This window comes from Heptranchias perlo, chromosome 30 (assembly GCF_035084215.1).
Source record: "Heptranchias perlo isolate sHepPer1 chromosome 30, sHepPer1.hap1, whole genome shotgun sequence".
Classification (NCBI taxonomy): Eukaryota; Metazoa; Chordata; class Chondrichthyes; order Hexanchiformes; family Hexanchidae; genus Heptranchias; species Heptranchias perlo.
The window spans coordinates 5,795,261-5,813,978 of NC_090354.1; the positions used below are offsets into that span (position 1 = coordinate 5,795,261).

General features: G+C 42.5%; 1 protein-coding gene across 1 annotated transcript in view; it reads right to left on the reverse strand.

Moving 5' to 3' along the window:
* The window catches only part of LOC137300101 (polycomb complex protein BMI-1-like), a 29,773-nt gene extending 13,168 nt beyond the window's left edge, over positions 1-16,605 (reverse strand). Inside the window, exons 1-2 of the mRNA XM_067969195.1 lie at positions 16,480-16,605; positions 9,182-9,365 (exon numbers count right to left, since the gene is read on the reverse strand). The gene's annotated coding sequence lies outside the window, so the exon portion shown is untranslated. The remainder of the gene's footprint in view (positions 1-9,181; positions 9,366-16,479) is intronic.
* Between the last annotated feature and the right edge of the window lie 2,113 nt (positions 16,606-18,718).

An 18,718-nucleotide genomic window follows, 5' to 3' on the forward strand; every position in this document is an offset into this window, starting at 1 on the left:
TGTGGGAAAGCGAAGCCGCAGGATAGGCCTAAGATAAGGTGAGGTAAGGGAGCACTGGGAATGCTATCTTCAAGTCTTTATAAATGGATCTGGTCTTTATAAAATAATCTGTGTTTTATGGCACAATAACTCGTCTATACTTTATAGAAACGTACTGGACACAAAACCGCCATAACAGGCAGCAATCTCAACATAGGCTTTGGAACCCGAGGAGACAATACTACTCTTTAGATCATTCGGTAATGAGTTGGATGCCATGCGTTATTACAAATGCTAATAGCTGGAAGCTCGGATAATGAGGCGCGCGGCACCCCATTGTTAATTTAATCAGAAAACGTGAAAGTAAGTAGAAATGACAAAAACCGCGTAAAGGCAGTGTAATGGAGGAAGGGCCTCACTGGTCAACTCTTCTTTTTACCGCTACGCTGAGTTCAACAAGAGAATGGAAAAAGTTATCTCTTAAAAGTTAAAGCTTTCACTGTTGCAGCACGAACACAGGGATCAATCTTTCTCTGGGAGGGGATACAGATACACAGGTTCAGTTTTGAAGAACAGTATCACATTCTAAAATAGTAAAGCACAAGAATATTCTAGACTATACAATTGTGGTGAAACTAGAGAACGAGTGAATGAATTGCTCCGGTCATTCTGTTTAGTGAGATAGTGAACATGGAACCTACTTACAATATCCCTACATCTGAAGAACAGAGTAATTCTTTCCTCAAGATGTTTCGTGTGGTGCTTTTCATCGTGTTTTGCAGTAAGGATAACATTTTGATTGTGTAGAGTTATAATTTTAAAAAGCAAAATTATATTTGGAGCATCTTTTAAAAAGGTTCCAGGCTTCATTTGGCACTGATGGTTGGGAAGAATACTGTTGCACAATTTCACAAGTATCTCACGAGTATTTCACAAACATATATTCAGGTTTGTTGAATTACATCTGTCTGTCTTAAGCACTTGGGAAATGGCGAAGTTCAGTTGGTTTCTCTACGTGTGATATTCTCATTTTTGCGCCTCCCTCTCTCTATAATTGAACAATTGGAAGTCGGAGGACATGAAAAATGATCTCACAAGAGGTAGCTGAGCTCCCAATTTTAAGTCATACACCGAATAAGCGATACCTTTTTTCTAGGCTAATGTTTTACCATACAAAGTAACCCTAATCCTCAAAACCCTTTTATTTAGATGATGGCGTGGTTACCAAGCAACTGTCTTAAATAGTGGCTATAAATAGCAGTTTATGTATCCAGTCCTGTACTTACACATGATTCTCAAACACTTCGTCGCATAAAGCTTGTCTACTTTGAAAAGTTGTGCATGCAGTAAAAATGTTAGTCCAAAGCTTGCCTTTCTCTGTAATCAACTGTACACACGACTGTTAGTGTATTGTGTCCTCTAATCATCTCTCAGAAAAGAAAGGGAGTGATTACATGACACATGAACGGTGCAGTAGGGACCCGCACATGCGATACCAACCCTTAAAACACGAACAGAATATACGTGTTGCCGAGGGAGTTTGAGCGCTTCTCATTGTAAATAAAAGGCATATGGAAGTAAAGATGGCATTCATTGTAACGTTTAGCATGTGAGTTCCCCGTCCAAAAAATAAGTACCCCCATCGTTGATTGCTGTTCACTCTGAGTGACTTCAATATAAAGCACCAGCAGCTTCAGGTAGAAGCTTTAGCAATGGTCACCGTAGCAAGGTCCAGGTGACATACAGTATGATGCGATCACCACTGACAAATAGGAGACTCCTCTCGCATGTACTAAATGCTCTATGGCGCTGTTTTATGACCAGGGCGAAAGCTACAGATGGAACGCGCAAGCAAGGGGCACGTTTGAAATTGGGAAAAACACCGCCACCTCCCTTCTGTAGCCTTCTGTACAACGACTGACATCGATTGTCGTAAGGGACTGTTGCAATTAGAAATTATCGAGCGTTCACGGCAACTAAGGTCGTGATATGGAGTCGCCACTGGACAGAGAAGGAAGAGGCGCGATGTTAGCTTTTAGGTGTTATATAATAGTTTTAGAATATAATTGTCTTTATATGAATAGAGCCTTGTTTGCATATTTTAAGTGCAATTCCAAAACGTCAAAAGGGGGTGGGGGGAGAGGAAAAAAGTCTGAAAATTACCGGCGAGCCGGGGCAGATTATAAATATTCATCAAGCTAGCATACAGTTGAATTAGAGTGTTAGTCATATATCACACACAGAGACAGTATATGAGTGTGGAACCGTTTAGGGATGGAGAAGAGTGAGGCTCTGAGAGTTATGGCTTTCTGAGAACAAGTGAAATATGTGTCACATTCTATCCTCACTTGATTCAAGGGAGGCTCTTTGTCTTGAACCAGTACGGGGAGCAGTGCCAGTGAATCGTTTTTAAAGGAATCTGGTACATGTTGCAAGGAACACGTCAATGAAACACACACACACACACACACACACATATATAAACACCAATGGAGACCGCGTCTCTGACAATATTTTTTTAAAATTCCCAATCTATTCAATATGGCATTTCCTCTCGAGCAAGGTCAACTTTCCCCGATAGCAAAACTGAGCGGCCTTTACCGTGAGCTGTACGGTAGTCACAGACATAACACGGGCATGTTACCAACGCCGTACGTTTGATAGACTAGATTACAGGACCCGCGCGTCGTTCTGAGGTCGGTAAAACGATCCCGACGGTGTACACGCACATTTCGATAGCAAGGGAAGGAATAACTGTGGAATAAATAGACGGGGTAGAGGCGGCGTGCTGTATTCGATCCCTTTATCTCGCTATCATTATTTACCTGTCCGTCTGTCGGTGCTTCCCAAGCCACCGGAGCGTGCTGTACTACGCGGGGTAAACATATGGTAAACAAAAAACGCGATACTCGTGTACGTACTATCAGGAATATTCCTAATCCCGTCGCACGTCTGCTCTGCAATACATGTTCACGTCCTTTCAGCAGACTGCTGACACGGAATATTTACCAAAACCTAGTCTCTCGCTCCCTCTCGGCTTTCACTCACACACACACACACACACACACATTGTAGTGTAGTGGTTTACTTGGAAAGCATTCTCTGTCGCTCGCTCGCCTAACCCCCCCACCCCACTCACACACACATTTTCAGAGCCATTGATCCGTAGAAAATCAGATAAATGATCCGATGAACATTTAACATGCAATTCATTATGCAGAGTATTGCCTGCATGGGGCACATACACGATCGCTTAATCGATGCTGGAGAAAGTTAATACCGTTTTGCAAATGCACCATCACACCCCCGCGGCCGGCGGGTGAAACTGCCACGGGAAAAAAAATGTATATATAAAAAAATAAAGAAAAATAAAACGCAAAGCCAGTAGTCCTTCTAGAATATAATTTTTTAAAAGGAAAATAAGCAGGGGTATAATATCGGCCTGTACGCTTGTGCGTGTAGTCTTTCTAAATAATGACGTGGATGGCGGCTACAGTCCCCACTTCTGGTTACTATAGCGACCGTGGTTACACTTCGTAAGATCTCCCCACCCTAAAGAAGAATCTGTAAATAGAACAAACAGGCGAACGAGCGGAGACACCCTCCCGACTGTACCTGAAATCCAAAACCATCCCTTCGCAAACCATTTTGGAAATCGACACACGGTGGGCTCTAGATGCAAATTAATTCAGACCATCACCAGCCTTCACTGTGAGTGTGTGTGTGAGTGTGTGAATGTGTGTATGTGTGAGTGAGTGTGTGTGTGTTTGAGTGTGTGTGTGTGTTATGAGTGTATGAGTGTGAGTGAGTGTGTGTTTTGAGTGTGCGTGTGAGTGGGTGTGAGTGTTTGTGTGTGAGTGTGTTAGTGTGTCCCTATATATATGATCTGCAGATGACGCTCTTGATCGTCCACGTGATTCATTGCAGCTGGAAGCAAATAAACAAACCGTTCGACCGACCAACCAACCGACTGTCCTGTTTAGCGGGTTATGAGTTCCTCTATTTACCTGTACTGCGGAGCTCTGATCAAATCGTGCATGGGCAAAGGCAAAAATGATTGTATCAGGTCTACTAAGGAATTAAACCACACTAAAGACTCTACTATCAAAGATACATTTCTCCGGGAGTTCACTTTAAAACCAAACTGATAGTATATGCGATTGGAAAACATCTCCCGGGAAATCACTTTTTCTTTAAAAAAAGCGTTAATTGCAATGCAGTGGGATCCAGATGTTGGAACAGACAGCTGTTGACAGGGATCTGAAATAAACAAAACAGTTGGTGTCTGCCTTTTTTAAAAAAAATATTAAGTCCTGCAATGAGTTGAGGCACAGATTGAAAGCCATTGACAGGCATGACTCGTTTATACTAAAGGCAGTGATTATTTGATGAAGTTAGCAAACGGAAGAATTGTCCCGGAATTATAAATACAGAACTTTGGCGGATGCAAATTACAAGACACGAGACACCACCGCCTCCCACCACGCCCCCCCACCCCGACCACCCCCCCCCCCCCCCCCCCAAAAAAAAGTGTCTCAGTAATCGCTGACTATTAGATCTCGGGCCAGCGGCAGGAGATTCAAGGTTACAGGTCACAGCGCTTCTCCCGCGTGTTCCTGTCAGACTCAACACATTTCTTTACTTAACTTACGCGGTGGATTAGATTTCTCGCCTACGCAATGCTGCAAAACACTACAAACAGCAAGGAATCAGCTAAACTTTCCTGAATATTAATGCGATCGTACTAAACGCGACTTTATTGCAGTAACAAAAAGGAACCAAACACTGTTAAAAGGTTTTGCACTCCAGCCCAGCTTGAGATAAAGTAGCTGAAAGAATCAGATTTGCTCCTTTATAATTGATTGTTATTCTTTGCATCAACATGTACTGACAATGAGTAGAACTTTTGCAAAAGTCAATGTTTCAGAATCTCTCTCTAACATACAAGTTGCATTCTCAGTAAACAAGTGAAAATTCTGTCTAGCTCAGACTGCTGGCTGCTTAGTCTTGCTTCTCTCAATAATGCCAGTTAAATCTATACATGGAACACATGACAACATGCCAGCAATGCAACATACACAGTGTGCAAACTCCCCATAAATCTACAGGCCTTTCCAGATCCTTAACCCTCTCGCCGTTCCCCTCCAACTCCAGAAACCCTGAACAGTTTGGAATATATTACAATTAAAAGTTCGACAACTCAATAACTGGTTGCTTCCATCTGATATTTTCTACATAAAAGTTTTGCTCACTAAATGAATGCAACTTGATTGTCTGAGCCTCTAAATTGTTTATGCAGAGTGCACTGGTGGTTGTTGCAGCCACGGGCTGTTGTGTGAATGTACAATATGTGTATCCCTTATCGATAAGGCCACACAAGGTAAAGCCAGACCTTGAATCAGAGCACCTCGTTTCTCCCAAGTAAACAAAATGGGCCTTACAATGGAGGTGATACTGGTCAGGAATTCATTGCAATAGATTAGAGAATCTTTAAACAGCTTGTCTTGCTAGTAGGATTTATTACATAAATTATCTTAAAGAAACTCAACGTTGGTCAGTATTACAGATGCCTGCTGAAAGGGTAACTATGGGGTTCTAAAATCTATGACTTGTAATGGGTCCCACACATGATCTACAGCAGTTCAGGCCTAGCCTAGTGTTTGCAACGGATGGGGGGCACCCCCACGTTCCATTCCTGGTCCCCTATGACCCGTGAACTTGCTTTTCAGTGCAAGGGCAACCCAGAGTTTTGAACCATGGCGCATTCTGTGCTGCGCAGCCTGGTGAGACGAAGGGAGTCGAAATAAATTACAGTTAAAGTTCCTCATCCCCATTGTCAATTTCAAACTAGTTTCACAAACTCCAACTGAACTGTTGCTAACCTATTACTGCGATAGTGTTGATAAAATATTTATCGGTACAAATAGATCATAGTTTTTTTTTAAAGTACAATAAATTATTGGGATGAAACCAAGTTATAAGTTACATTTGATGTACGCAGATAAGAGATCAAATACATATGATTCTATGATTTTAAAAAAATAATTAAGCCCTATAGTGGCTGATTCGTGCGAGGCCCAATTTAATCCTGTGACCAACCCTCAAAATAATTTGTGTTGCCAATTGTACGGGTTGCCGAATGTGTCAGAAGGTAGTTGGTTTCCTTTTGACTGGCCTACGTGTGATTTCATTTCGACAGTAAAACCCAATCCAACTTCATTCATTTTTCACACGAGCGCCAGCCTTGTCATTGCAATGAACTCACAGGAGTCAGGTATTAACAAAAAGGAGACTGCCGGAGGATTAAAAAAAGAGGCAGAGAGAGACCCTTTAAAAAGTTAACTTTGTGAGTGCTGGAATAGAACGCCCACAGAAAGTGATCTAAAGTTAATAAGGCGAGCGGGATACTTCATTTAATACATCAGCGGAATGTGTCTTTTACAGCAAACGGGATCAAGTAATAAAAACATGCAGTGTGGTTCTGACTGTGTTGGGGAATGGGAAATTCTAATTGTCGGGACCCCTTTTAATCTCTTTTACTTACACATAATGTATTGATTGCACTTATATATTTAACAGGTTGAATATGTATGGACGCGTTTAATCCCGGGCATTAAAAACTATGTAACGGTACCTCTAAACTGTTTTCATTTTCGCATTCTGCTTGATTGTTTATTTACTCATATGTCGGACAAAACCTAGCAGAGGAAGAACCTCGGTCACCGGGTGCCGTTCCCACACTCGGTGTCAGGCAAATAATTCGAGTCAACATTCCGGTAACTCGCGATTCAACACAACAACAAAAAGAGACACATCGGTCGGATTCCTGTCGAACGGGACTCACTGAATGCATCGGTTAATTACAGCGTTGTAGCTGTACTATTATAGCAGCGATGGCTGGAACCCGGATACACTATACAGCACACACGTGATTCAGAAAGAAGACTTTGTCAGATTTTTACTGTTTTTTTAAAAAAAGAGCTAAATTACATGGCTTTCAGTAATAGGTTCAAGGAAGCTCTGGGAGCTGTCATATAGTAAACATGCAGATCACCCTGCTACTTCCTCCAAAAACCCGTACACATCATTAACTCGTTCCTCAACACGTAATATCAGTTCTCATGATCTTCTGGGAGGGGATGGGAGGGAGGAGGAAAAAAAATCAGCAACTTTCACCTTACACCGGACAACACAGCAACGCCTCGAGCGTTTCCAAGCAATTTATAGCGGAGCTTGACGCACTAGCAATTTTCGTCCCACTCGCCTAGGGTTAACATACAATTTTCGTACTGTGGACCTGACAAGCGGTCCTAACGAGCTATTCCCGTATTTATACCCTGGTTTGATTTACATGCGCGGATGGTCCATGTGCAATGTGCAGAGAAACGCGCACATTTCCTGTAACAATACAGAAACACGCAAACACACACGCTCACTCACTAAAGCCCAGACAGTTTACTGTCAGCCTCCCTCTCAAGCCTAAACTTCACTCTCTCTCTATATATATATAATTATATCTTTGTTTTTTTTAGTGTTCTGTATGTGAATACAAAACTCGCAGCCGCACCAAATCTCCACACGGACCCACGGTCCCCTCAAATATAAATATTCCCCGTTTCTCGCCGTCATTTCACGCCCGGCTTTCAATCTTAATTACAGTTCTCCGCTGTTGTTACAAACTAAACAGGCGAAGAGTCACTGTCGAAACCAGGCGTGTTCTTTAAAAATTAAAAAAAAACACCAAGGAAACTCCAAAATGACTTGAGCTACTGTAGTTGACAAGAAGTAAACTGCAACCAGGTTAAAATGTAATTTCTTGCCGGCTCCCAGATCATAGTCACTGAGTTGCACACGATAATATATCAAACGTATCCATGTATTTTCACACGGATATAGTTTAGCGTTCGTCTTTAAGGTGTGCACAACCGCGGCAAGTTTGAAACAACACATACCTCGGCTGATAAGGAAGGATTTAGAGTGTCTAAACATACATTAGGGCGAGAGAGAGAAAAATCTATCAGTCCTGTTCAATCCACAACACACTGCACGTGCATTAAGAAAACAACCCGATTCAATAATAGTTTCGTTATAACCAGTCGGAGCAGCAACCACCTGCATTTGGACACTACCCTCCTTGTTCCTGCCGATTTGTGCTCAATACAAGCTGTTCTGAGTCCTTCACACACACACACACACAAATAAAAACAGAGATAAACGAGGCCAGAGTCTCTCTACTTTTTCCCCCCCCCTGACCCGGTTATCTGACAAGACGGTAAAGATTTAGTTCATTCTCGTCGCGGTGACAAGCCGGGGGTTTGTAAAGGGGAAGGAGCCACGCCGACTTCCAAGTATTTCAAGAAAGGACCCGGGCGAAATAAGTTCGTAAAACCGCCGGGATCTGCCCTATCGCCGCTGGACCCTCACGGTGACATTCTGCACAGTGTGCAGATTCCGATTCTATAAAATCGTCCCGGTGGCGACGGGAACAAAGTTTAAATCGTGCGCTATATTTGGATGGCCAACTTTTCTCTCAGCGCACGAGGCTTTCCGACCGGGGCGGATCGTCTTTTCGAAAGCTCTCCCCGGTGATCTGAAAGCAACCGGGAGCCCAAAGTGAGCGAGGATCAGAAAGCAAGAGTGTGACCTTTCCAGCCGTGCCGGGCGAGATTGGCCAGGGTTTGAGAAAGCAGCGATTTCGAACTTAACTTGGGGAGAGAGAGAAAGAGAGAGAGAAAGAGAGAGCGAGAGAGAGAAAGTGCCCAGGCGTCTCGAAACTCGCCAGCGCTATATAAAAAAAAAGGGGAGAGAGAGAGAGAGAGAGAGTGAGACAGACAGACAGATCTGGCTGGCAGGAGCCAAGCTTCGAGAACCCAACTCCAATACTGCAACAAATGAGAGCAGCACCAAGTGCCGGCTGATGGGCCGGTCTGGGAGGAGAAGGGGACGCCCGGGGGGTCAGACAGAGCGGCCGGGGCGACAACGGGCACCGGAGCAACGGACACAATCGGCAGAAACAATGAAAAGTAGCAGATCGGTGGAAGTGAATTCAAGGCAAGCGGCCATCTTGAAATGGAAAACAGCAATAGGGGATGTCAAGGGATCTCGCACCACTAATTTCGTTCAAGTAAAGACATCTGGCGCACGGGTAGCCCAGTCTCCCAGGCCGGTCGGAAAGTAGGATATTTTTTAAAGCGATCCCTACCTGATCGTCGGGCGCCCGCCGTCTCTGGTGCGAGTAAGTGGGGCTGAAGAAACAGTGTTTGGCTGGAGCTGTTACTACAGGCTGCTCGGCACAAAATGGCTTTTTTTTCAAGCTCCTGATCGACCGCCCCGTTTGGTCACGTGGGTTCATTCCTTCAGGGTGTCCAGAGGCAGAGAAATACTGACTGAGAGAGAGAGAAAAAAGAAAGACTGAGAGAGACACAGACAGAGAGAGAGAGAGAGAGACAGACAGACACAGGGGGTGGGGGGGAGCGAGACTCCCACACACAGAGGCAGAAAGACAGTGACTGAGGAAAGAAAGGCTGAGGGAGACAGACAGAGGGAGACACAAACACAGACAGAGAAAGAGAGAGAGAGAGATCCACAAAGAGACACAGAGGCAGAGAAACTGACAGAAAAGAAAGACTAAGAGAGAGAGACAGTAGACAGAGAGACACACAGAGAGAAAGACACTCAACGAAGGTGGGGGGGGGAGGTTGCTGGGAGGGTGTGGGGAGGATTTGGCATCAGTGTTAAAAGGGCAAAGATTATAACGTAATATTTTATAAAATATAACCCCTTATATATTATACAGACAACACTTACAAAATAAGGAAAGGGCGGGCTAATTGCCCCTTATATTATGCGAGTATTAGTCACCCCAACATTTCAAGTGGTTTGGGAGGGTTCTCGGTATAGATTAATAATTAGGTGTTTGAAACGGGGGGGGGGGGGAGAGGGACCCGCTTTTTGCTGTCCGGCTTGGGTCCAACACACTCTGCTCTTAACACAGTGCAAAGGTACAGTTCGGGATTCACCCTGAATAGCCGGTGGACGTTTTTTAAATTTTTATCGCTGTGGGTACACACGGCAGCAGTTACAACATATGGAATTATTAATCACTATACACTCCTGGCGCCCATATAATCGGCGTGGCGTTCATTGATTCCACCCTACACTACAATTACTGAAGACTTTTCATTTTAAAGCTTGCCTGTAAATATTTGTATTTTTTTTTTGCATGCGACCATTTTTAAAAATTAAACCGTAGGGGGGTCCCTCGGCAATATATATATTTTTAATTAGGATACAATGTAAATCCAATAAAGACCGCTGACCAACTAGTACAGAGTGTGCCGGTTTATAAACCAATCTTCTCATTTTTATCATTTTGCTCCAGAACCGGACCCGAGATCGATCCAAGCCAATTTCTAATCGGAAATATTTATAACCGGTTTGACAGTTTAGTCCAAGAGAAGATGAATGTTTTATCATGCGGAAATTGTGAGTTTCAGGGCGCCACCAGTCAACGTCCAGGTCTTTCATTGGCATGTTGTATATTAATATTCTATATTTTATAGATATATAGAATGTGTGTGTACGTGAGCGGGGAGAGGGAGCGGAACAGACTGAACAGGTTTCATGCGAGTTTCATACTTCACGCAAAAGTAAATGAGGAAGAAAGAAAACTTTTTACATACGAAATGTGTTAGTCAGCTCGGGAGCCGTGACAATCATGGAATTAAACATGTGAAATCTACGCCATGCCAACGCCGCAATGACCTATAGACTCTTGGATTCTGCGTTGATTCCCTCAAAGCTGCGGAATTCCTCTTCTGACACGTTGAGAACCCTCCCCTCGCTGAGCCAATTATTGATCCCGGTTTACCGTGGTGATTTGGGGGGTCGTGAGAGAAAGGGGAGTGGCGTCAGTATGATTTTTAAAAATGGATCAGGAATTGAAATCTTCATAGGAAGTCAAGCAAGAGGAGATCCACGTGCATTAACTAGACTGTGAGATAAATCGAGAAAGGGAGTTCAGCAATTTTGGGAAGTACACAATTGCCGATTAAAAAATAAATCTGAAATTCTGTGCCTTCCAAGAGCGAGGCGTCATTTAATTTAAAAAAATGCTATTTCTGCTAATGCACAGTTTCGGTTCAAAACAGTGGAAACTTAAAATATTTGATTAGACCACACTTCACACGGACACTGATCCCTTTGTACAGTCTTCAAGAATATGGACTACTGGAAACTAATTTCTTCAGGCTCCGAGGAAAAATATGGCGGTTGGGTTCATCAGTACAGTACTATCTGTCTGAAGTTAGTTTAGATTCTTACAGCGTGCTTCTTTTTATACAACTAAAGTCAAAGTGAATGCTGGGTGAAGTACATTTTTTTTATAGGCTTTAAAATCTGGGTCGCTCAAAACTCCCAGGAAGGCGTTTAAATCCCATCGTCCTAGACCAAATCAAACAGCGCCAAGACAAAACAGAATAAGGGTTCGCATCTTTATCGCTTACACTTGATACTGGTTCGTGGGGGCTTAGTTCTTTTGGCACGTTGCTCAGGTAACAAATTGATCCCCGTTATACTCAAATCATTACTGCTTTATTGAGAGAATCTGATACATGAATGGGGCTAAAGGAAGAAACCGCGAATGTTAGAATTCTGAAATTTAAAAATAAAACACAAACATTTTGGAAATGAACAGCAGATCACTCAGCATCTGGAAGCGAATGATAGGTAAATATTTGGGAGACCCCCCACCCTCCCTGAACGTTAACCTATCTTTCCCTTTCAGATGCTGGCCGACCCGCTGTGCAGTTCCAGCGTCTTCTGTTGATAAATGGCCGGACTGACTTTCTCCCAACTCACAAGCGAGGGACCAGAGCGTGTTCTGTGACACAACCTTTGAGTCTTTTAAACATACTTTCAGTTTAATACCTGTACAATACTTCAAACAGTACCGCCCCTTCCTTTTTATCGAAATGCGTAACAAGATGAAAGCGATTAGCTTCCCATTCCCCTAATTATTTCACATTTTCAAACATAGAATTGCATAGAATGTACAGCACAGATACAGGCCATTCTATCCAACTGGTCCATGCCGTTTTGATTTAAATATAACTTCACATTTTAATTACAGAATTCTACTCGTTAATGATCGCGGGTCTAAATCATTGCTAATGTAGGGCAGACGCTGATCGGTTGATTCTGAATTTATGATTTTGACAGTCTGGTGGGGGCGAGACGTCGAGGCATTAAAATGAACCGGTAGTCTGGACGAGGTGGGCACTCCTGGATCACACAATTACATGACCGTGTACACTGTGTAAAACAAAATGGTGCTTCCAAGTTCACTGCTCCTTCCTTCCTTTGTCTCTCACACAAAATATTTATGTTGTTCCTTTAGGTTTTCCCCGCATCTGTATCCTTACTGTTAGCGAGAGCTGGTGATGTAATCGTGGGTGAGGTCATGCGAGTAAACACATCACAGAGTTGTAAGCCAAAAACAATTAACCCAACGTCCTCCAGTTAACGTTAAACCAATTGGGTCATCGCGAAACAAGTTCAGCTAGCAAATGTCGTTCAACTTTCGACAGCTTCTGACTACATTAACCTGAGAGCAAGTCCTGATGAATATTTATCCCTAAGCCAAAATCACTAAAGAAACAGGTTATCTGGTCATTTTCACATTGCTGTTTTTGTGGGAGCTTGCAGTGGACAAATTGGCTGCCGCGTTTCCTACATTACAACAGTGACTACACTTCAAAAAGTACTTCATTGGTTGTAAAGCGCTTTGGGACATTCTGGGGTCGTGAAAGGTGCTATATAAATTCAAGTCTTTTTTTCAAGGAGAAGGTTCAGTGCTTGAAAGCTGCCTGTTTATGTCTCCTGGTGTGCGGATATGATTAATTGACAATTATAGTTAGCGTATGCTCCACATATTTTGAGTAATTGGCGAGCGGAGGATTATGTAAATCTATTGGGCGGGCCCTTCCTCTATCTGAAGATGCTATGATACTCGCAGTAAAAAGCCTGGTGTCCTGGGGAATATTTATTGGCTCACGGAAACCCCGCCAGCCTCCAATGGAATGCATATTACAGTCACTCCCCCTTAGCTCCCAACCCCTCTTGTTTTCCCTCCCAAGTATGGTTAGTGCTCTCTCAAATTCCCTCTCTTGTTCTTTCTAAGGCCGTTCTTTCTCTTTCGTGTGTCCTCGTTGTGTTAGAATCAAGAATCACGGAATTCTTTCCTATTCTAACTCAATCTTTCCCACGACCCCGGAACTGTAGAGCTCCTTCCCTCCTTCAGTTTTTCACCCCCCCCCCTACAATATTCATCATTGTAAAAACCAAGCTTGGCGTCACCTATCATTCATTCCTGATTCACCTCCTCTTCTCCTTGACTCTTTTTTCAAACTTGGCGCTGTCCTACATTAGGTGTCAAGGCGGTTCAACTCGTTTTCTCGATTAAAAACCACGCACGCATTTTATTTGCTTTATCCCAATTAAATATATAACAATAAATAAAATTATATAGTTACATAATTCAAATTTTTAAAACGTTTTCTTCTGGTTAAATTGGCACCAATCGGTTTTATAAGTTTAGCTTGAACTGGACCATCCAACATTTAATGAGAACAAAATAACTGGATTGAAATGTGTTAGAATCACGCCATTTACGAAGAAGAAACTTTTTAAATGAATAGTTTTCAATCTTTATGCTTGAACGCCATTTCATGGAAATCTTGAACTGAAGATGTTCCTTGTTCTACTTTACATTGCTTGTCGTGTGTTTAACACTTTCCCACGCGTTTCCCTTCGGACTGCAACACGACCGGTGTTACCTTGATATGTGGAATGTTTCCGCTCAGCTTGCACATGGATCTCAGTTCCATACGAACCATGGATGCTCCTATAACTCGGAGGAGTGGTCTATCTCTTTTGGAGGGAAGTGGCCCATAGCAAATGTCACAAATGACAACTTCCAGCGCGCATGTTTGAAAGTGTAGTCTCCAGTTAGCACCGTATAGGGGCTGCTATATTTTAATTGTTTTATAAGTTGTGTTGTAACTGCACTCAGCTTGTCAGAAAATAACGTTTTTTTTTCAATGCACATTATTTCATTAAAAGAAACATTTCTGAAAATACCCAGAAAAGATGGGAAGCGAACGTTCCGGCGTGTCAAAATCCTATTACCGTGGGCAATTTTTAAAATTAATTTTCTTTCTGTAAGAGGAGGGAGTTTTGTAATAATGAGAACATTGTGAAGAGTTTAAAAGTAGCCGGTAGGATGGAACTTTAAAAATAACGTAACACCTATTTTACTGCTCCGTCCTTCTCACACGGTCCTGTAACGTACAACTGAATGCGGAAACATATTTATTTCAGAGGGATAAGGGAGGAATGCCGGCGGATTTCAACAGAGCTTCCGCCATTTTCTATTGATCTTCAATGTCATACAAAGTCATGATATGGCTGAAAGGAGCAGTGTTAATGAACCACGAGTGTGAGCACACCTTTAGTGATTCTTAACCAGGCTTGGTCCGCCTAGTTCCCTTGATTAAGGTTTGGAAATTAAAATTTTAATGAATGATTTTGAAAAAGAAATCCCACCTTTATAACTGGTTATTTTTTTAACATTGGACGTTTCCACGTTTCTTAGATCCTTTTGTTTTTATTACAAGTAATATAAAACATAAACCCACTCTGCTAGCATACATCAATTAAGATAGCGTCTATTTTAAGTTTCTGTAAGCGGTGGAGTTCCAAGTCAATGGGAATTTCCAGCTCCACATTACAAGGTTTCATAGACGCCACATTCCGAAGGCCTTTCTCCCTCATGCCAATAAGGAATTCAAAACAACACTCTTATGTTTCATGGGCGCTGGATTCAAGAGGGTTGATAGGTCGAGCGCCTCTAAGATTTTAACCCCTATATGAAATCCATTAAAAAAATAAAACGCCTTTTATTGGCTTTAGTCAATATCCTAGTAACTCTCTTGATTTTTTTTTCCAGGCGTTCTGTGCTGTTTCTTAAGCTTCCCACAAATATATGTTTTATATTATATCCCTCTCATCACACAGACCGCCCCGGTTTTAATTGATGCTTTGGTAATGGGAATGTTAATTCAAAAGAACATTTTCCCCCCAGACAGGGACCCGTTCGTCTCAACATATTCTGCAGTATTTGCTGATCAGGTTCAAAGGGGATCATTTTATTTGCCAACAGTTTTTGCAAAGGGCCATTCTTCTATTTAAGAAACTGCTAGATCTCAGTGCTAATAAATGGACAGTTGTTGAAGGTTAGGACAAAGTGGAAAGCCCAGGTTTATTTTTTAGAAAGGGGCCGGGGTGTCGCTACTAGCGCATGCCTCTCACAGGGGGCTGTTTTCGTGACCCCAAGTGCCCCACAAGCAGGCAAATTCCTCCATTGTTGACAGCAGGCATTTAAAGCTTCATTCATTCTGTTTTCTTCTTGTCTTCAACCCGTCCAATGCATTTACATTTCCCGCGCATTACTTCCAGTTCATTTGCTATCTGTCACTGTTTCTTCCCCCAATGCATGGTGTTATACAATGGCTCCCCCCCCCCCCCTCCCCTCCCCAATCATTCTCTGCTCTCTTCTGCAGTGACTGGGCTTTGAGGCTGCTTTGGAGGGACTGGGCAAGTTCCGCCTCTCTCAGCCTGATTTGTCCGCATATCAGAACTGCAGTAGCTCTGTATGGCTGATCACACAGTCAGTCTCAGCTTTGTGCCTCTCTCCAGAATACTCCAGCTTTTACCCTCCAAAATTTAGAATGACGCTCCATCCATATAAAGTGACGGATTTAATGATTTTTTTTGTCCTAATTTCCTTGAACTTTGTCGAGTTACAGGAATATCCAGTAATAAGATGGAGTTTCCCCCAACGCTTCTGTAAACACATAAATGTTGGAACAATGACTATTGGATTCCCACGCTCCGTGTTGGAAATTAAACATTGGGTTGGTTTCCAGGAGGTGAGCTATATAAAATATTGAATGCTGATCATGTAGTAAGGCACCTTGCATTGTAGACACTGTCTATGTGTCTGTGTATTTTGGCAAAATGTTTCCACAATTACCAGGTCAGCAGCCGCCCTTAGTAAGCCCAGTTCCCCATGTGGCAGCCTGTCCCCGCCCGGGACACTCCCTCAATCCCACAATACCCCCTCCCTGCCCCCTTCCCCCCGATCGCTGCTTCTCTCCCCGAGGCTGCACAGAGCCCCGTTTCTCTCCAGACGCTGCGGCTCTTTCCCCGCACTCTAGTTCATGCACGGCTACCCTTCCACCTCCCCCCCCCCCTCCCCGGCCGAAGCCACTGTTTCTCTCCCCGATTGTTGCTTCCCAATGGCCCCCTCCCCCTCCCCACACTTTTCTTTACTCCGCAGGAAAGCTGCTCCTCTCCCGGAAACCATTTATGCGGTCGCTCGCTTCCCTGTCTGAGGCCTCTCTTCAAGAGACTGTCGCTTAGCTCCGTAAAGATACTGACCAGAATGGCAGTTATAATCATTATCATTAACTGCCGTGTGTTTGACCCGATTTCAGTAATCCAATCATTCCTCATTTGTGCAAACACAATCCCAGTTTCCAGTTTGCCCACGATCCATATCACGTCCGTCACTTTCAATATGAATAAATTACTATTGCCAGTTCGGTATTTGTACAATCACGAGGTGGAATTATAAACTGACAAATAACATTGCGATATTGGTCCACCTACAACTATTAAAAGCGTTCTGACTCATCCTGGAGTCTAGTACGCAGTGAAAAAGCTACGGCAACGCGCAGCATTAATTTCATTTCTAAAAAAAAATGAAGCTCGCTGAGGTGCAGAATGTTCCACAGTGCACACGCAGCATTAGTAGTGTACTGCTAAACATACCCAGACTGCTACATAACCGCCACTACAACATATGGAAGAGTAGAACCGGGCGAAAGACCCCAGTGAGCAACTCAATCCACGAGATAACAAAACCCATGCCACAAAGTGAGAAAAAAGAACAAAATATAACTAACATCCAGGTACTTTTCTACGTTTCTATTCATATCTATGATCAAATATATAGTACAACTTGAAGGGCTCTGAATAAGATCGCTCTTCAAATTGGACCTTTTCGTCACTGCATTTGAAAAGTACTTCATTGGCTGTAAAGTGCTTTAGGACGTCCTGAGGTCATGAAAGGCGCTATATAAATGCAAGTCTTTCTTTCTTACTATTTGTGGAAATGAAAGCTAATAGGTTATCTCCCAATCTATCCATAGATTGTGGTATTAGGCGAGTTTTACCTCTCGTATTTTCAAACAGCTCTTTATTGCAGTACGTTTATCTATAAGCGAACTTGCCAAACGTTTGCTCTGCAGCTACCGATGGGCTAAAAGTTAAACGACTTCCAGGAGCCCAGTTAAGCATTACATCATAAATGGAGAAACGGCGGATCGGTGCAGCAGACGCTATGAAATTGATCAATTTATGGAAGATCCCGATTGTATGCAAGCTTTATGTGAAGACAACTCATAAAACGTGACAATTTAAAAACAAAACAGATCAATCCTTCATGGATCGCTGTGCATTTTAAAAAGTCATAATCATTTCAGTAGTAATGTCCCTGTTGTGTGTATAGCACAGACAAACATCCCTGGTTCTCTACATCATGGTTGTTATTGTGCGTCCCTGTTACTTTTGTCACAAAGCAGCTTAATAGGGCATTCATACCTTTGCCATTCAGAGTCCTTGACCCTGGTCCAAATAAGTTTGCTGATAAATGTCTAGAGAATCCGAATCAATAAGAGCTCCAAAAACGTACCCTTTCTGTTACTCTGCACCTCACAGTTATTATTGAAGATGACACACAATGTGTGTCTATTTTCTACAACCGAACAAAAGAGACTGCAGCCCTATTACTAATACACCACAGAGCCATTATAAATATTTCGGACATCCCTGGCACAAGGTTTGAAATATTTAAGCGTAACTTTGTTAAAGAATATGGCAGATAGCTGGAAAAAAAACCGCACTTTAGGCCGGTAGGTCCATAAGATATTTTATAATATAGATTCATTATATAGATATACCATTGCTCCAGACAACATCCAGTCTTTAGTACGGCGTCGAAGCTGTTTCAAAATGTATTGTAATGATAAAATATTGTAAATATTTAACAGGCGTCAGCTAAAAATAATAAATGATGACAAGTATTTGATGAAACAACGATTAATGATAGAGGCTGCCTTACCCAGCACAGGTGTCATCCTTTGGTAGAATCCATTATTTAAGGAATCACAGCTATTTTCACTAGAACATTCTACATTGCCTGCAACAAGTAATTAATAAGTTAAACACTTCGTCACGTGTCTCCAAGAAACCTTAATCTACTGAAAGTTCATTGGGTGCCCTGGTAATATTCTGATTTGAGCAATGAAATATGTTCTTTATTTACTCAGGAAAGTAAAACATTGCTGTGATCTACACGAGTGGTAAGTCCACTTATAACCTAGTAACACACTAATGTAAGGGAGCTCCACTCTGATTCAGGCCTCAGGGTCGTTCTTTATGCTTCGACTCATTCAATTCAATCATAACATTTTCGTGTTATTAATTAACTCTTTACTTATCCTATTAGTTGTTTGTTTGTGTGGATTTTAACCTCCCTAATACTTAATGTAATTTGGTAAGCACTTCTCCATTTCCCTTTTTTTTTAAAAATGAACCAAATGTTAATACACTTGGT